Source organism: Pezoporus occidentalis, unplaced genomic scaffold (assembly GCF_034315485.1).
Source record: "Pezoporus occidentalis ecotype Australia unplaced genomic scaffold, CSIRO_AGI_Poc_V1 ctg127, whole genome shotgun sequence".
Taxonomy (NCBI): domain Eukaryota; kingdom Metazoa; phylum Chordata; class Aves; order Psittaciformes; family Psittacidae; genus Pezoporus; species Pezoporus occidentalis.
Genome location: NW_026913071.1, coordinates 777070 through 790894, shown reverse-complemented (window position 1 = coordinate 790894; position 13825 = coordinate 777070).

Here is a 13825-nt window from a genome sequence, read left to right as displayed (position 1 = left end):
TGAAATTGTGAGTATTTAAGTGAACGCTAGAGTGTTTTTAGCTACTGCTAACTCCCAGAGACATCTCCTGGATGCTTGCAACTGTTGTATGTCTCTATGGTTAAAGAAATAAACAAACAAGCCTGACAAATGTTGAATGGCTCATGTGTTATTTGCGGTGGAACAAATAAAAGCAGAGTGATGCCTAAGGGGAATTTAGGTTGAAAACTGACAGAAAAGGAAGTCGTTGAATACCAAATGCAGCACCACTTAGGAAGGTATTCAGAGGACTTAGAACTGCTCAACGAATTAGAACAGGTGAAAAGAAAAGGATATTGCCTCTTCCCTTCAATTACTAAAGAAAACAATTGCAGAAAGAGACTTTTTTCTGCATGGTCTAGTATAAAACTACATAGAGTGTTCCTCATCTGGAAGGAGAGTAACTCTGTTTTGATGTATTCATTCTTATCCCCAGCTCTCACCAGTTTACTAAATGACCCTGTGCTTCAGTGGCTTTACTTGTAGATGTGTACTGGCTATATCCTCTGCAGCGTCCCCAGTGAAGGATCATTCTGTAAACAGGGCAGCAAAATGCACCAGTGGTGAGAGACAGAACGAAGCCTTTGCAATATGCAGCAAAGACTGAGAGCATTGCCTGACGTGGACTGAGGATATGGCAGCATAAGCTGTGGCACTACCATGGTGTGGGGGTCAGAGTAGTTCGCTGGCACTCTTGCATGGGTTCCCTAAGGGTGCTCAGTGCCCAGCTCCTGCTGAAGGCCACTGTGGTCTGAGAAACATACCAACAGTATGACTTAAGGTTTAAAACTGGTTTTAGAGGTAACTGTGAAACAGAGCCTGCTGGAAGGGAAGAATGCTTGAAAATAAGAAAGCCTTACCTAGAACTGAAACTTAACTTGCAGATACATAGTTTTCAGTCTCCCCCTGAATTGGCAGTAATTTTGCAAATAATTCTAGGTAAATGTGGTGGAAAACATTTGTGTTGCCAATGTGAGGGGCAGGATTTTCTTGACTATAAAAGGAGTGGAGAGAATCAGCTCAAATGTAGATACTTACTGTGTTGGCACGTAAATTTGGTCAAATGAATCCTGACCTCAGTGTTTTGAAATAGCAATGATGATGTGCGAAGTCTCCAGGTTCCTAAGCTTAGACTTTTTATGTGCTTGTTGTGATTTCCTTGAACTTAGGGCAAACATAGCTAACCTTTTCTCTGCCCCAGGGTAGGCTAGGAATCTCCTGCAAAATAAAGTGAGAGTTCTTATTGTAGTCACCTGAGGCCAAGAGTTGGATAAAGTAAAAGACACTTTACTAAGAAAACACCGAGAGATTTTGCAATATAAGCATGAGATCTGACAGTGCTGAAATGCTGGCTTCACTTCAGTTCCGCTTCGCTGCATCTTCATCACTTGCTTGCATCCCACACTTAATTCAGATGTAATCTTGGAAGCAGCCACATTTTACACTAGTGAATAAAGATGACACGCTGCCTCGTTCTCCCTCTTTCTGATTCTGCCTTCCATTGATTTATTAAACCCCTGAGTTTTGATGATAAACTATTTTTCATCATGCTTCTCCGAAGGGGCATTTATCACATGTAGATCGTGTTGCTGTTGATCCATGCTTTCTCTGGGAGAGCAGCGCTTGTGGGTTTTCTTGTTCACATTTCTGCTTATTTGTAAGCTGTTCTGAAATAAACAGCATCATGCCTAAGTTGATTGACGTGATTTTCATGTGCATTTGGTGGTGTTCCCCCTTACCCCCTCCTTTCTGAGTTTTGTCATTCTCCGGATGGGTGCTGGTTGAGGTATGAGTCACAGAAATTAAACAGTATTAGTGCATTCTTTAGTGCTTTTGAACAGATCATACTAAATAGAACAATAATGCATTATGTTGTGTATTGTTCCGTAGGCTAATTACCCAATCAGATAATGTCAGGGAAGAAAACTTGTAGTAGATATTAATTATCAATGCATGGACTAGTAGCAGATGGCAGTATTTGCAGTGGAGAATAAACTGATGGTTCAGTGGATTAATTAAAGCTTACACGGCTTCATGCCCTCCACTCAAAACACAGTGTAATAATAACTGTGTGTCTTTTTAAAAAGGAAAACAATATTTAGCTGTGGTTCTTTAACTGATTGGGTTTTCCTGCAAGTAGTAACAGCAAAAGGAATTGCTTATTTCCCCAAAATAATTCTAGTGGTCTCCATTTGCCTCGGGAGTGCTCAGTATGGATTTAAAATGAGTATTTATTGTAAACCATACCAACAGCTCTGGGAGCAAAGACTAGGTGTAGCTATGTGCTTTTGTTTCCAGCTATTGGGCTGTAGAATACTGCTCCATTTTGCTTTGTCTGTTGGCCAAATTAATCTACATTACTTTTCCTTGCATCTCTCCCTGAACTGTACAAGAGCACTGGGGCATCTTCCCTATAGATTTTAGATGATATGAACTGTCACAAAATAAAAAAAATAAAAGGGGGAGAAAGGGGATGCAGCTTTCGTCTAGCCAAAGTCTACATAAAAACCATTTTAACTCAGATCTGGTAGATGTGGCAAACTTCCACCAGAAGAGCATTCTCTGCTGGCAGACATTGAACTGCTCTCCATGTCAGTGTGTTAAGTGCAAATACTGCTCAGCAGTTCTTTGTCTACTCTGAATACCATAACTTTCCCCTGGGATGATACACAGAGCTGTGGTGCTTCCCAGGAACTTTGGGAGCCTGGTAGGAAAATCAGCTAGAGCCCTTTCATGCCATACTGGTGAGGGAGGGCATTTGGCAATGCTGCAGCCGTGAATGAAACACCTCTGCACCAGTGAGGAGGTCCAAGGGGAAAGGAATGTCGGAGCAGTTTCCAATACCCAGATACCAGGGAGAAAGCTATGTGCAAACCAGAATGATAGAAGAGCAACCATTTAAAGGAAAAGGACTATGGCAAGAAACACCTTACTTCTGTTGGATCCAGGTCTGCTGAGACAAATTAGTTAGGACTGTGAGAGAGAGGCATGCTAGCACATGATCTATTCATAAAGGAAGGAAAAGCAATAACTGCTCTGACACTAATGAGGTATAAAATATCTCACCTGACAGCCACCAACACATACAAGTCTTGATTTTTCTCTAGGCAATATGAGCTTAGTTTAGATTTTATTATCTCCTGCTGGCTGTAAACTTCATGGGAGAGACAAAGCAGAGACACTAGACTCCCTCTGTAAGTTATATAAATTAGTTTAGAGATGCAACAGTTGAGTTTATTGTCAGTTTTTGAACTTTTGACAGTGAATATCTGATTTGGTAAGCAATAAACTCACAGTACCTGGCACTTTTATGCACACATCTCAGTTTTTGTCACTGCGGTTTTTGCATAGGTCACATCTGGAATCTAGTACATTGGTTTTCTGCAAGCCCAAATCTTCCTTCCAGAGATACCTGGGTAAATCAAAGATAACTTTACTGAGGGTTACAATACACTACTATCAAATGATTGAAAGGACTAGATAACTTTGCCTAAAATTAATTCTATCTTTATTTGCATAATCTAAGTCTATAGAGCCTCATCAGTAGGAAACAAATCAGTTCCCCCCCCACCCCCGAGTCCAGAAGAATCCCACACAGAGATACTTTTCTTCTTAAAAAAAAAAAAAAAAATAATATTTTAATTCTTTTTTCTTTTCATTTTTTATTTGCTGTGAAGTCTCTTTAGAAATGAAGGTTGGATTTTTCTGAGTAAAGTGGCTTTTCTGTCTCTCTTGCCACTTCAAATGATTTCTTGATTAATCAGTGAGATTTCAATTTCCAAACCACCTTTAATATTAAAACAAACAAAAAAAAACCAAAACAAAAGTAAAAACAAATAACAAACGAAAACAACTATCATTTGGAAGAGGCATTAACCAGATTTCTCCCTTTTATTGTTTCATCTGTGGAAAGTGTCCTCTGTGTTTTCTGTTGGTACATGGCAAAGTGTACACCTTTTTCCTTGATTCTAGGTATGCGAGGAGACCCCATCCTGCATATATAGATCTGCCCCTCTATCTTCTGGCACACTGGAAAGTGCAATAGTTCTGCGTTACTAAGGGCCACTGTGAACCTTAAAATTTGAAAGAGACACATAAAGGCCGAAGTCTTGACAGTTTCATGTCCTAGGGCCGGATTGCTTGGAAAATATTCGTAGTTAAAGGGAGCAGGAGTTATTACCATTGTATTCTGAACCCCTATTGCACCCATTTCTGGGCAACGCTCTCCAGCTGTGAGAGTGCTAGTTTGATTAGTTGACTCTACTTTTATTTTCCCATCCTATGACACAGAACTAGTCCTACAAAATCAATCCCAGCAAGACTTGGTGGCAGCTTCCTGCTGACTCCCTGGCGTTTCATGACTGCCTTGAGGCTAAAGCTTCTTGATGTGGATACATCCAGTGTTAGGCTTTAATTTTAATATACTGTTTCTCAGAAGTTCATTCAATATCTTTCTCATAGCTTTTGCCAGCCACAAAACATGTTTCCACAGTAACAAATAAAGCAATGTAATTGCCCATGCACCCCGTCATAAATCCTTCAGGTGGTGATTCTTAAAATGTGGACAGCATAAAGACTTGGACAACTTTGTTGTTTCAAAGTAAACTTGCAGATTTCAGACTGTCAGCCAAGAGATTTCCCACTGAGTTTAACTCAGCTGGATATGTGAATATGTCTCTGAGATAACTCACATGCCAATTTTTATGTTGCTGTTGTGTTTGCGTATCTATCCTTACTCTTTGCTATGGTTATACCAGTGGGTCAACTATAATCAGACCTTGGGTGGGACTTGTTGAATTGCTGGCTGGTTTTTTTGCTGTCATGAGCCCCAGCAAGAAAAGAGGGCAGTCAAAGGGCAGCTTTTTGCCAGCTGGGAAGCCAAGGTAGAGGTCATTGTTCAGGGAGAGGAAGGCCTGTAGACTTACCGACCTCCTCCATATGTTATGATGAGCTTCAGTGCTGCACATTCCCATTTAAAGAGGTGTTTGAATGACACAGTTCCCCCCACTCACCCATTTGCTGCAAGCAATCAGCAAAAATGTTCGTGACTTTTCAAACAGGTTTCATTAAATATTAGAAAACAAGGCTGAATTTCATTAAAGATTAGCAAATAAGGCTGAACAGGCCCTTGGCTTGAGTTCATCCTGGTCAGCACAGCCTCTTTGTGAGCTTCCCTCACCACCATCTCCATTTCAAAGGGCTATTTCTCTGCCCTGCTTCAATGGAGCACCAGCTGCGGAGAGTCCCCAGCCTTTCTAAGGGGATTTATTAGAGAATTTACCCATAAGCAAAAGAAAAGTAGGGTTTGGGTTTTTTCCCCCTGATAGCATCTACCGTAAATCTTCTTCCTGCAGCTGAATTAAAACCACTGGTTTGACAGATTACACTGTATATTTGTGCCAAAGACACTGTGTGAAGCTTCCAGAAGGCTGCATAAAAATCAGTCACTTCAGAATCAGCTTCCACAAGGCCCATCTTAATCTTTGCTGTTGAGCTCCTGTAACAGCCCAGTTAAGACATGTAACACTCAACTGGGAATCCACTGCATCTCTGCCAAGCAGCTGTATGTCGTTCTGTCAGTGCTGGATTCATGGAGGCATAGGATGGTGATTTGTCCAGTTTCTATGGCAAGAGTACTGCTGGCAGTACTGCAGGGGAGCACAATATTCCAGTCTCAGTCTTTGTTAGGTATCTCTCTGTTATGCACAGCTGCTACATCAGCCTGTCCTTCAACCCTTCTTTCTATGAAATAGGAGACGAATGGGCTGGGGAAAGATGCTCCATCTAAGGATTTGATATCAGTGTGATAATATACATTGGAATAGCATTAAGCCTAATTTTAAGTATATTAACCTGTCTCCTGCCCTGATTACTAAAATTCTGTCTGGATGAGTAGAAGTGTTCGTACCAAACAGCTACATGAAAAGCACATAGAGTAACAAGAACAAGAAATATATGCTGGTAATCCATTTAAATGCAAATAGCTAGCTATTTGACCTGAGATGGAAAAGTTGAAACAGATTCAATATTAAATTCATAGATCAAACTATCAACAACAGTAGTTAAAAAAAAAATATGTACATATGCTTCCTTCAGCAAACTATTTTGAAGTTAAATCCAATCAGTTTCAGCTCCTGCAAAGAGAAAGCAGACCGTTTCCTATTAGATGTAACTAGGGTACAACACTTAGGTACATGCAAGTGTTTTCTCTGTTTGAATCCCCGGATTTTCTTCTGCTTCCAAAAAAAACCCAACCTCATAACAGGACTGTAAAAAGGATGACTTCATTTAATTGATAAATGAAGGTTTTAAAGTACTGTTACCAAAATTAAGTTCTCAGTAATAATGAGCTGAACTTAAAAATCACAAGGTTAGTCAGTTGTTGTTTAATACATATATTATCTTTTGGGTAGTTTCCTGTATTTTTGATTAAAAAAAAAAAAAATATCCTTCATAACCCTGCAAAGTGGAATTTATTTTTCACCAGAGGGTGAAATTATTTCATAGTCAGCAACTACACTGCAGCTTTAAGAAAAAGAATTAAATGTTCTGACTAACTACAAATAAAATTCCATACAGATGTTCTCACTTGATTTTTCTGATGGCCAAAGAAGCTATATGGTCAAGATCTCATTTCAGAAATATTTACAATTGTTTTGGACAATTACATATTACAATCTATTTATTTATTTATTTTTAGCCTGTTTCAAATCTACTGCTGAATGGGGCTGTTCAGCCTGGAGAAGAGAAGGCTGTGTGGAGACCTCATAGCAGCCTTCCAGTATCTGAAGGGGGCCTACAAGGATGCTGGGGAGGGACTCTTCATTAGGGACTGTAGTGACAGGACAAGGGATGATGGGTTCAAACTTAAACAGGGGAAGTTTAGATTGGATATAAGGAAGAAATTCTTTACTGTTAGGGTGGTGAGACACGGGAATGGGTTGCCCAAGGAAGCTGTGAATACTCCATCCCTAGCTGTGTTCGAGTCCAGATTGAACAGAGCCTTGGGTGACAATGTTTAGTGTGAGGTGTCCCTGCCCATGGCAGGGGGGCTGGAACTGGATGATCTTAAGGTCCTTTCCAACCCTAACTATTCTATGATTCTATAAATAAATCTGAAATTTGAGTTAATTTCTGTTTAGGCTTTAGGGTAGCTCAGCTCTAAGGAAAAAATTGTAACCTAACCTAGTCAATTTGTAAACTAATTCTGGATTTGTGATTTCTGCTCTTGTGAATCATTGCAATGAATTTTTACTGTTCTCCAACTCACTTGACACCAGATCAGTGTAGCTGAGTATGGGAAAAGGTATTAGCTACACAATAGTTTAGAGGCAATCTTGCATGTCTTTGACAGACAAGTTTCTAATTTCCCTTGGATGCCATTTGTGGTTGTTGCCTGTCCCCTGCAAGTGATCCTCTAGGCTCAGTTTCTGGTACCCTTTTTCGCTGGAGTTTGGAGTCATCTTCCATCTTAGGGACAGAGATTTTCCAAATTCAAACTGTCTGAACTCTCTGAGTGCAGTCTGGATGGGATTATTAGGGGCAAAATTGCCTAAAATTAGGCGCATCTTTCTCCACCACAGACTCTACTACACACCTTTCACCATTACTTTAAAGTTTCACCATTACTTTTGCTGCCTTCCAGCAAGACAAAGTTGCTCCTGTGAAGGGGAAATAATGAGCATTTACTGACATGCTGTCCAGAATCCATTTCAGTGTGTCTTCCTTTCTGTAAAGAAAAAATTCACGCAAGTATTTCACTTGAGTATGTGAGTACAACTGGTGAAGTGAATTAGGATATAATTCTTTTGCCATAGCTCTGTTTGTATGTTCAAAAGTGGGTGGTTGGATGCCAGGAAAAAATATTCAATGCAAGTAGTTTCTATTATTGCAAATATAACTTCTTAGCAAGAAATTTTCCTGAAGTTCTCCTCACCGCTGACTCTTTGTACACTTAGAATCATACAATCATAGAATAGTTAGGGTTGGAAAGGACCTTAAGATCATCTAGTTCCAACCCCCCTGCCATGGGCAGGGACATCTTACGCTAAATAATATCACCCAAGGCCTCTTCCAACCTGGTCTTGAACACTGCCAGGGATGAAGCATTCACAACTTCCCTGGGCAACCCATTCCAGTGCCTCACCATCCTCACAGGAAAGAACTACTACCTTATATCCAAACTAAACTTCCCCTGTTTAAGTTTGAACCCGTTACCCCTTGTCCTATCAATACAGTCCCTGATGAAGAGTCCCTCCCCAGCATCCCTGTTGGCCCCCTTCAGATACTGGAAGGCTGCTATGAGGTCTCCACGCAGCCTTCTCTTCTCCAGGCTGAACAGCCCCAACTTTCTCAGCCTGTCTTCACACAGGAGGTGCTCCAGTCCCCTGATCATCCTCGTGGCCCTTCTCTGGACTTCTTCCAACAGTTCCATGTCATTTTTATGTTGAGGACACCAGAACTGCACACAATACTCCAGGTGAGGTCTCAGGCGAGCAGAGTAAAGGGGCAGGATCACCTCCTTCGACCTGCTGGTCACACTCCTTTTGATGCAGCCAGGGATACGGCTGGCTTTCTGGGCTGCAAGTGCACACTGAAGCCGGCTCATGTTCATTTTCTCATCAACCAACACCCCCAAGTCTTTCTCCACAGGGCTGCTCTGAATCTCTTCTCTGCCCAACCTGTAGCTGTGCCTGGGATTGCTTTGACCCAGGTGTAGGACCTTGCACCTGGCATGGTTAAACTTCATGAGGTTGGCATCAGCCCACCTCACAAGCGTGTCGAGGTCCCACTTGTCTTTGGTAACAGTGTAGATACACAGACACCTTCCAGTTTATAAAAAATACAACAATAAAGCATTCTTAGCACTAATGTAATTTCTGTACCCCTGGGGATAACGTGAATATCAATTTGTATTCTTACTGGATCATTATTTAAGGATATCTGAACTTTTCATTGCAGACTGTGAAATGCTTTTGTTGATAACAGATCTAAGAATATTTTCTCTATTAATCTCATTGTTAGTTTTAAATGGATTACTTAGGGCTGGGAAGAGGATCCTTTAACAGAGTAATCATCTGGTATGAATGAGAGTTGCTGAAAAATCACCGTGGTGCGTTATTGGTAAAATTCCTGTGATCTTGAATGCAATGCACTTGCCCCTAGATAATGGGGTGTCATCATCAAGGATTTCATGCATGCTCAAATTTCTCCTGCTTAAACATCTTTGAGTCCTCTGCTTTCTTGCTATGATTACGGAATATTTCACTTGCACTTATCCAATGAGCCATGCTCCTTCTTGCTGTGGTTACAGCCCCATTTCCAAGGGTGGGTGGTAAGTTCAGTTAGGAAAGAAGCATTGTCTTCCCATCTTAACATTTCCTGAAAATGTATCTCAATTTTGCCACATAGAGGTAACAGCCCAATGACTATGGGTCACAGGATCTTATGCCATTCTTCATGAACTCTTTCTGTAATACATGTCCAGTTTCATCTGTTTCTTGCAATAGATTGCTTCAGCCTGCCCTTACCTGTTTTTACTTAGCAGATTTTTTTTTGCTCACTGCCAAAACTGCAAAACCCCCAGTATCAGCAGGAATACTTGCATTTCATAAACAGCTTCCCTCACTAAATTAATTCCTGCCAATTTGTAGTTCATACAAAGCCTATGTTATTAAAATAAATGTGCACCATCTTTCACACTTTGTTTTTAAAAGCAAACTCCACAGAACTCTTGGTACGTTAGATTTCAGCATGCCTCAATGTGGTGAGCAGAGCTCTGAGATTAGACCAGAGCATTATGGATTAAGTCTTTGGAGGTTAAAATAGCAGAATAAGGATTTTCTAGAGACCATGTGATGCGTTAAGTTCCCCCATTTCCAAGGAGAGATGGCAAGTTCAGTTAGCAAAACAGCTTGATTCAACCTGCTGAGCCACTCACAGTGAGGTCTCTGCAACCCTGATTAGACTGCTTCTGCTACACAAGTTGTAATAATAAAGCTTGGCTGTATCTACCTTTCTAGTGCTGTCTGTAGTGAAGTGCATTACTTTTGGGTATGGATGCTGCTTGAGTAAGACTGAGGGATAAGAGGTGTATTGTGTTAAATAACAATATCCTCTTAGCTGTGTGCCAGCTGGAGTGAACTGTGGAAATAAAGTTCTCTTAGCAAGCCTCTCCATCCTTGATCTGTCTCCCGGTATAAAGTCTTCTTTTTGTTAACTTCCTATATGCCTTATCTTTTGAAATAGCTTTTAAGTGACATCTAATAACCATACCTTTCTACATTTTGTGAGTTATCTCCAGACTTTCAATGACCAAGAATGCAGAGCACAAATGCCAACATACACCAACCTAGCAATTGCTTCAAGCTAGCTACTTAGGACAAAACTTCCTTTCCTGAAACACTGAGCACGGAAAGGATAGACCTTTTGGATTGGAAACTGTGAAGTTGTCTAGGGGTAGACATAAGCCTAATCAGTCTACTTGTGTTGACAGCTTTGGAGCCATACAGACTCACACCAGCTGAGCATCCACCCCACAGTGATGGCTATGGTAGAGTGGACAAACAGCAGGAACGACACAAAGGCAACAGCATGGGAAAACTGACACATTTGTGTTTCAGGGAAGTCCACTGACTGAGGAAAATGTTGTCTTTACAACTAAGCTTACAGAAAGGTAGGCTGGGACCTCTACACTGTCTGCCTTTACAGTGGAAGTGCTGTTGTGAAAGGAGAAAATTGTATGTCAGAAAGTCTCCTTGCTTCTTTCTAAAGATTTTCATATGATCAGCTGCCAAACAAATCACCATTTCCACCTTCTTGCTAAGAGCTTTCATCCCTCAGGGAAAAGCTTCCCTCCCTCTTTCCTCTAGAGAAAGCATCTCTGATACACTTTTCCTGCCAGCTTCGTACCAAAACATCTCTAGGGTCCATTAACATCTGGAGTTTGAATGGGTACGCAGGGTATTTCAGTAGCAAGTTTTTTAAGGTGAAGGAGCAGAACTTCTGTGTTGTATCTTTAGGAAATATACTGCTAGCTTAATCATTGCAGATGCCCCATTCAAATGAAACTGTGGATTTCAGAATGGATATTTTTACAGCATTATGATTCAAAGTATCACGTTGCTCTTCAAGTACAAAAAAGAAGTCTACAGAACATGAAGAGCTTTCATAACTAATGATTTAATCATTGGGTTTTGACTGTTTTTTTTATTAATGCAGACATTATTACTCTGAACATATTGCTAGGTGTTTCTTTGGCCTTTGATCTGCATGAGTAACCCCTGTTAGCCCTGACATCTTTTGAACTTTCAATTCAAATGTTAATTTGGGGAAGGAGGGAGTCATGAGCAGGAGGGACAAGGGAGAAAGGAAGAGACAAGCATTACCTCATGTATGCAGCACTGCAGCTGTATTATCCCAGCTCTTCAGGCTGAGCACACAAATCCCTCATGGGGGTACAAATGCACTATCTCTATATATATGTTGCTACATATCTGAATAAGACTTGAGCAGCTCAATATACCTAGTACTTGTGGGTTGTTTTATCCTTTTCTCTTATCACATTTCCTGTACTTGCAGGTAAAATTGCCTAGTGAAGTAACGACCACAGAGAAGAAGATACCTGCTAATTTGGGGTTATCATACTCTGCAATCTATATACTGTGATTAGTGCAGCTCAATGACAGCACTTGCTCCTCACCTGCTGATGGCTGTCTCCCTCTTTCTAGGCTGTGCTGGTATATATTTCAGTACAGGAGCGAGCTTTGTCTGTGGATATCAAGGCAAAAAAGGCAGAGAGCACTTCAGCCTTCCCAGTGTCAGCCATCACTATGCCATCTCTTTATGCAGCAGAAGACACAACTTTTCCTAGAAATTCTTTTGGTATTATCATACCTGTTGAATCCCTTCTTATTGTTCTGGACTTACTTTTCTCATTTTTCCTCCTGCTGGGCTTTGGATTCTTTTCAACCATGTCAAAGCAATACTTTTATGTTCCTGTTGCCTGTCTGTTTTTCCCCACTTCTCGAGTGTTCTCTTTTTGTAGTTCATCTCAGTAGCTTGTACAGAAGCCCCTTCCTTGGGCAAGAAGGTCTTCTGCAGAAAGTCCCAGTCTTCCTGGAGAATGAAATGAGCTCTTGAGCTCTTGGTAAGTTTTCTGCAGAAGTCAGCCAGCAAGCCTTTTCCTCGTATGGCTGTCTCACAGCTGATTTCCTTCAGATGTTGAACAGAGATATGGGAATACCAGACAACATTTAGCAGTCTGGGGACACAACTTCTTCACTGTATGCATGCTCTTCATTCTGTTCCCTTCAAATTCACCCCTGATCTTTTTTCTTCTCCATGTCTTTGCTGTTTTCATAAAATGTGTGAACACATTTATTTAGCCCTCACAGCTGTGAAGGAGTTTACTTGAACTCAATTTGATCAGGGTGATTTATTTAAGCTCTGTTTCAGAGAAAAAAATATTGTACAAGTATCATGTCTGCCAGCTTCACAGCCTTGCTTGACCACATGTGTCAGATAAGCCAATTGAACAGATGTATGCAGAAACTGCAATCATGTCATTTTGACACTGCCAAAGGAGAGGACAAATGAAGGTGAAATTTTTAATATGTCATCTCTGGTCTGTTTATGCTGTTGGTTCCCTTATTTTTTTAGTGTTCATCTTCACATTTCCCAATAAAATATCTTAATTTTTCTATGTAGAAATACCAGTATCAGTCATGGGACCTGTTACCATTCCTCCGGAACTCCTTCTGTAATACTTTCCATTTTCATGTATTATCGTAATGGATTGTTTCAGCCCACCCTTACCTGTTTTTACCGTTTTAAGTCAGGCACTTTACTTTTTGCTAATTATCAAAACTGCAAAAAACACTGTCATCAGGAATATTTACATTTTATAAACAACTTCCCTTAGTTCCTGCCAATTTGTAGTTCAGACAAGACCCTTGTTATTGAAACAAATGTTCACTGTCTTTCCTAACTTGTCTTTAAGAGCAAACTCCACAGAACTCTTGGTACATCAGAATTCAGCATGCCAAATGTGGGGAGCAGAGCATTAAGACTAGCCCAGAGCCTTGTGCTCTGGATGAAGTCTTTGGAGGTTATGCTAGCAGAATATGGAGTTTCTAGCGACCATCATTTAGTGTGAGGTGTCCCTGCACATGGCAGAGGGCTTGGGACTAGGTGATTTTAAGGTCCTTCCCAACCCTAACTATTCTATGGTTTTATCTGGTAAATAAATTGCATTTCTTTCAGCCTTATAGCTTGATCAAATTTGGGCAGTTTTTTCACAGGAGTGGCAAAAGACATTGACAAGGGTTTATTTTATTTCCACATGAAAACGACATCTCCAGAGGGTAGGAGAAACCTGTGCAATGTATTTTCCCTTTACCATGATTTCAGTAATGAAAAAAAAAATCATTTGAGTTGAAGTTACCCACAGTCTGTCAGTCTTGGATGGGCAGGCAGAAAGGCATAATGTGTAAAATTTCATCTCCAAACAGTAGCCAAACTCTGAATAATTGATAATGGGGAATGGGTTTCTACAGCAAAGTCATTTTCAGCGCTGTCAGCTGTGCTTGCAGTACGTGCAATTGTGTACCAAGCCATCAGAGGACACTTATCTCTCAAGTCCTCAGTCACGGTATTACACAGTCTGGGGAATACTCAACTGCCAAGAGCTCTGACTAGAAGGTTAAATCAGAGGAGATGTTAGAACAGCAAATCAGAGCTAAAATTTTGTAGTAATACATGCTTAGGCATTTGTACTGCAGTCACTGCAATAAAATTCTTTTGCTTT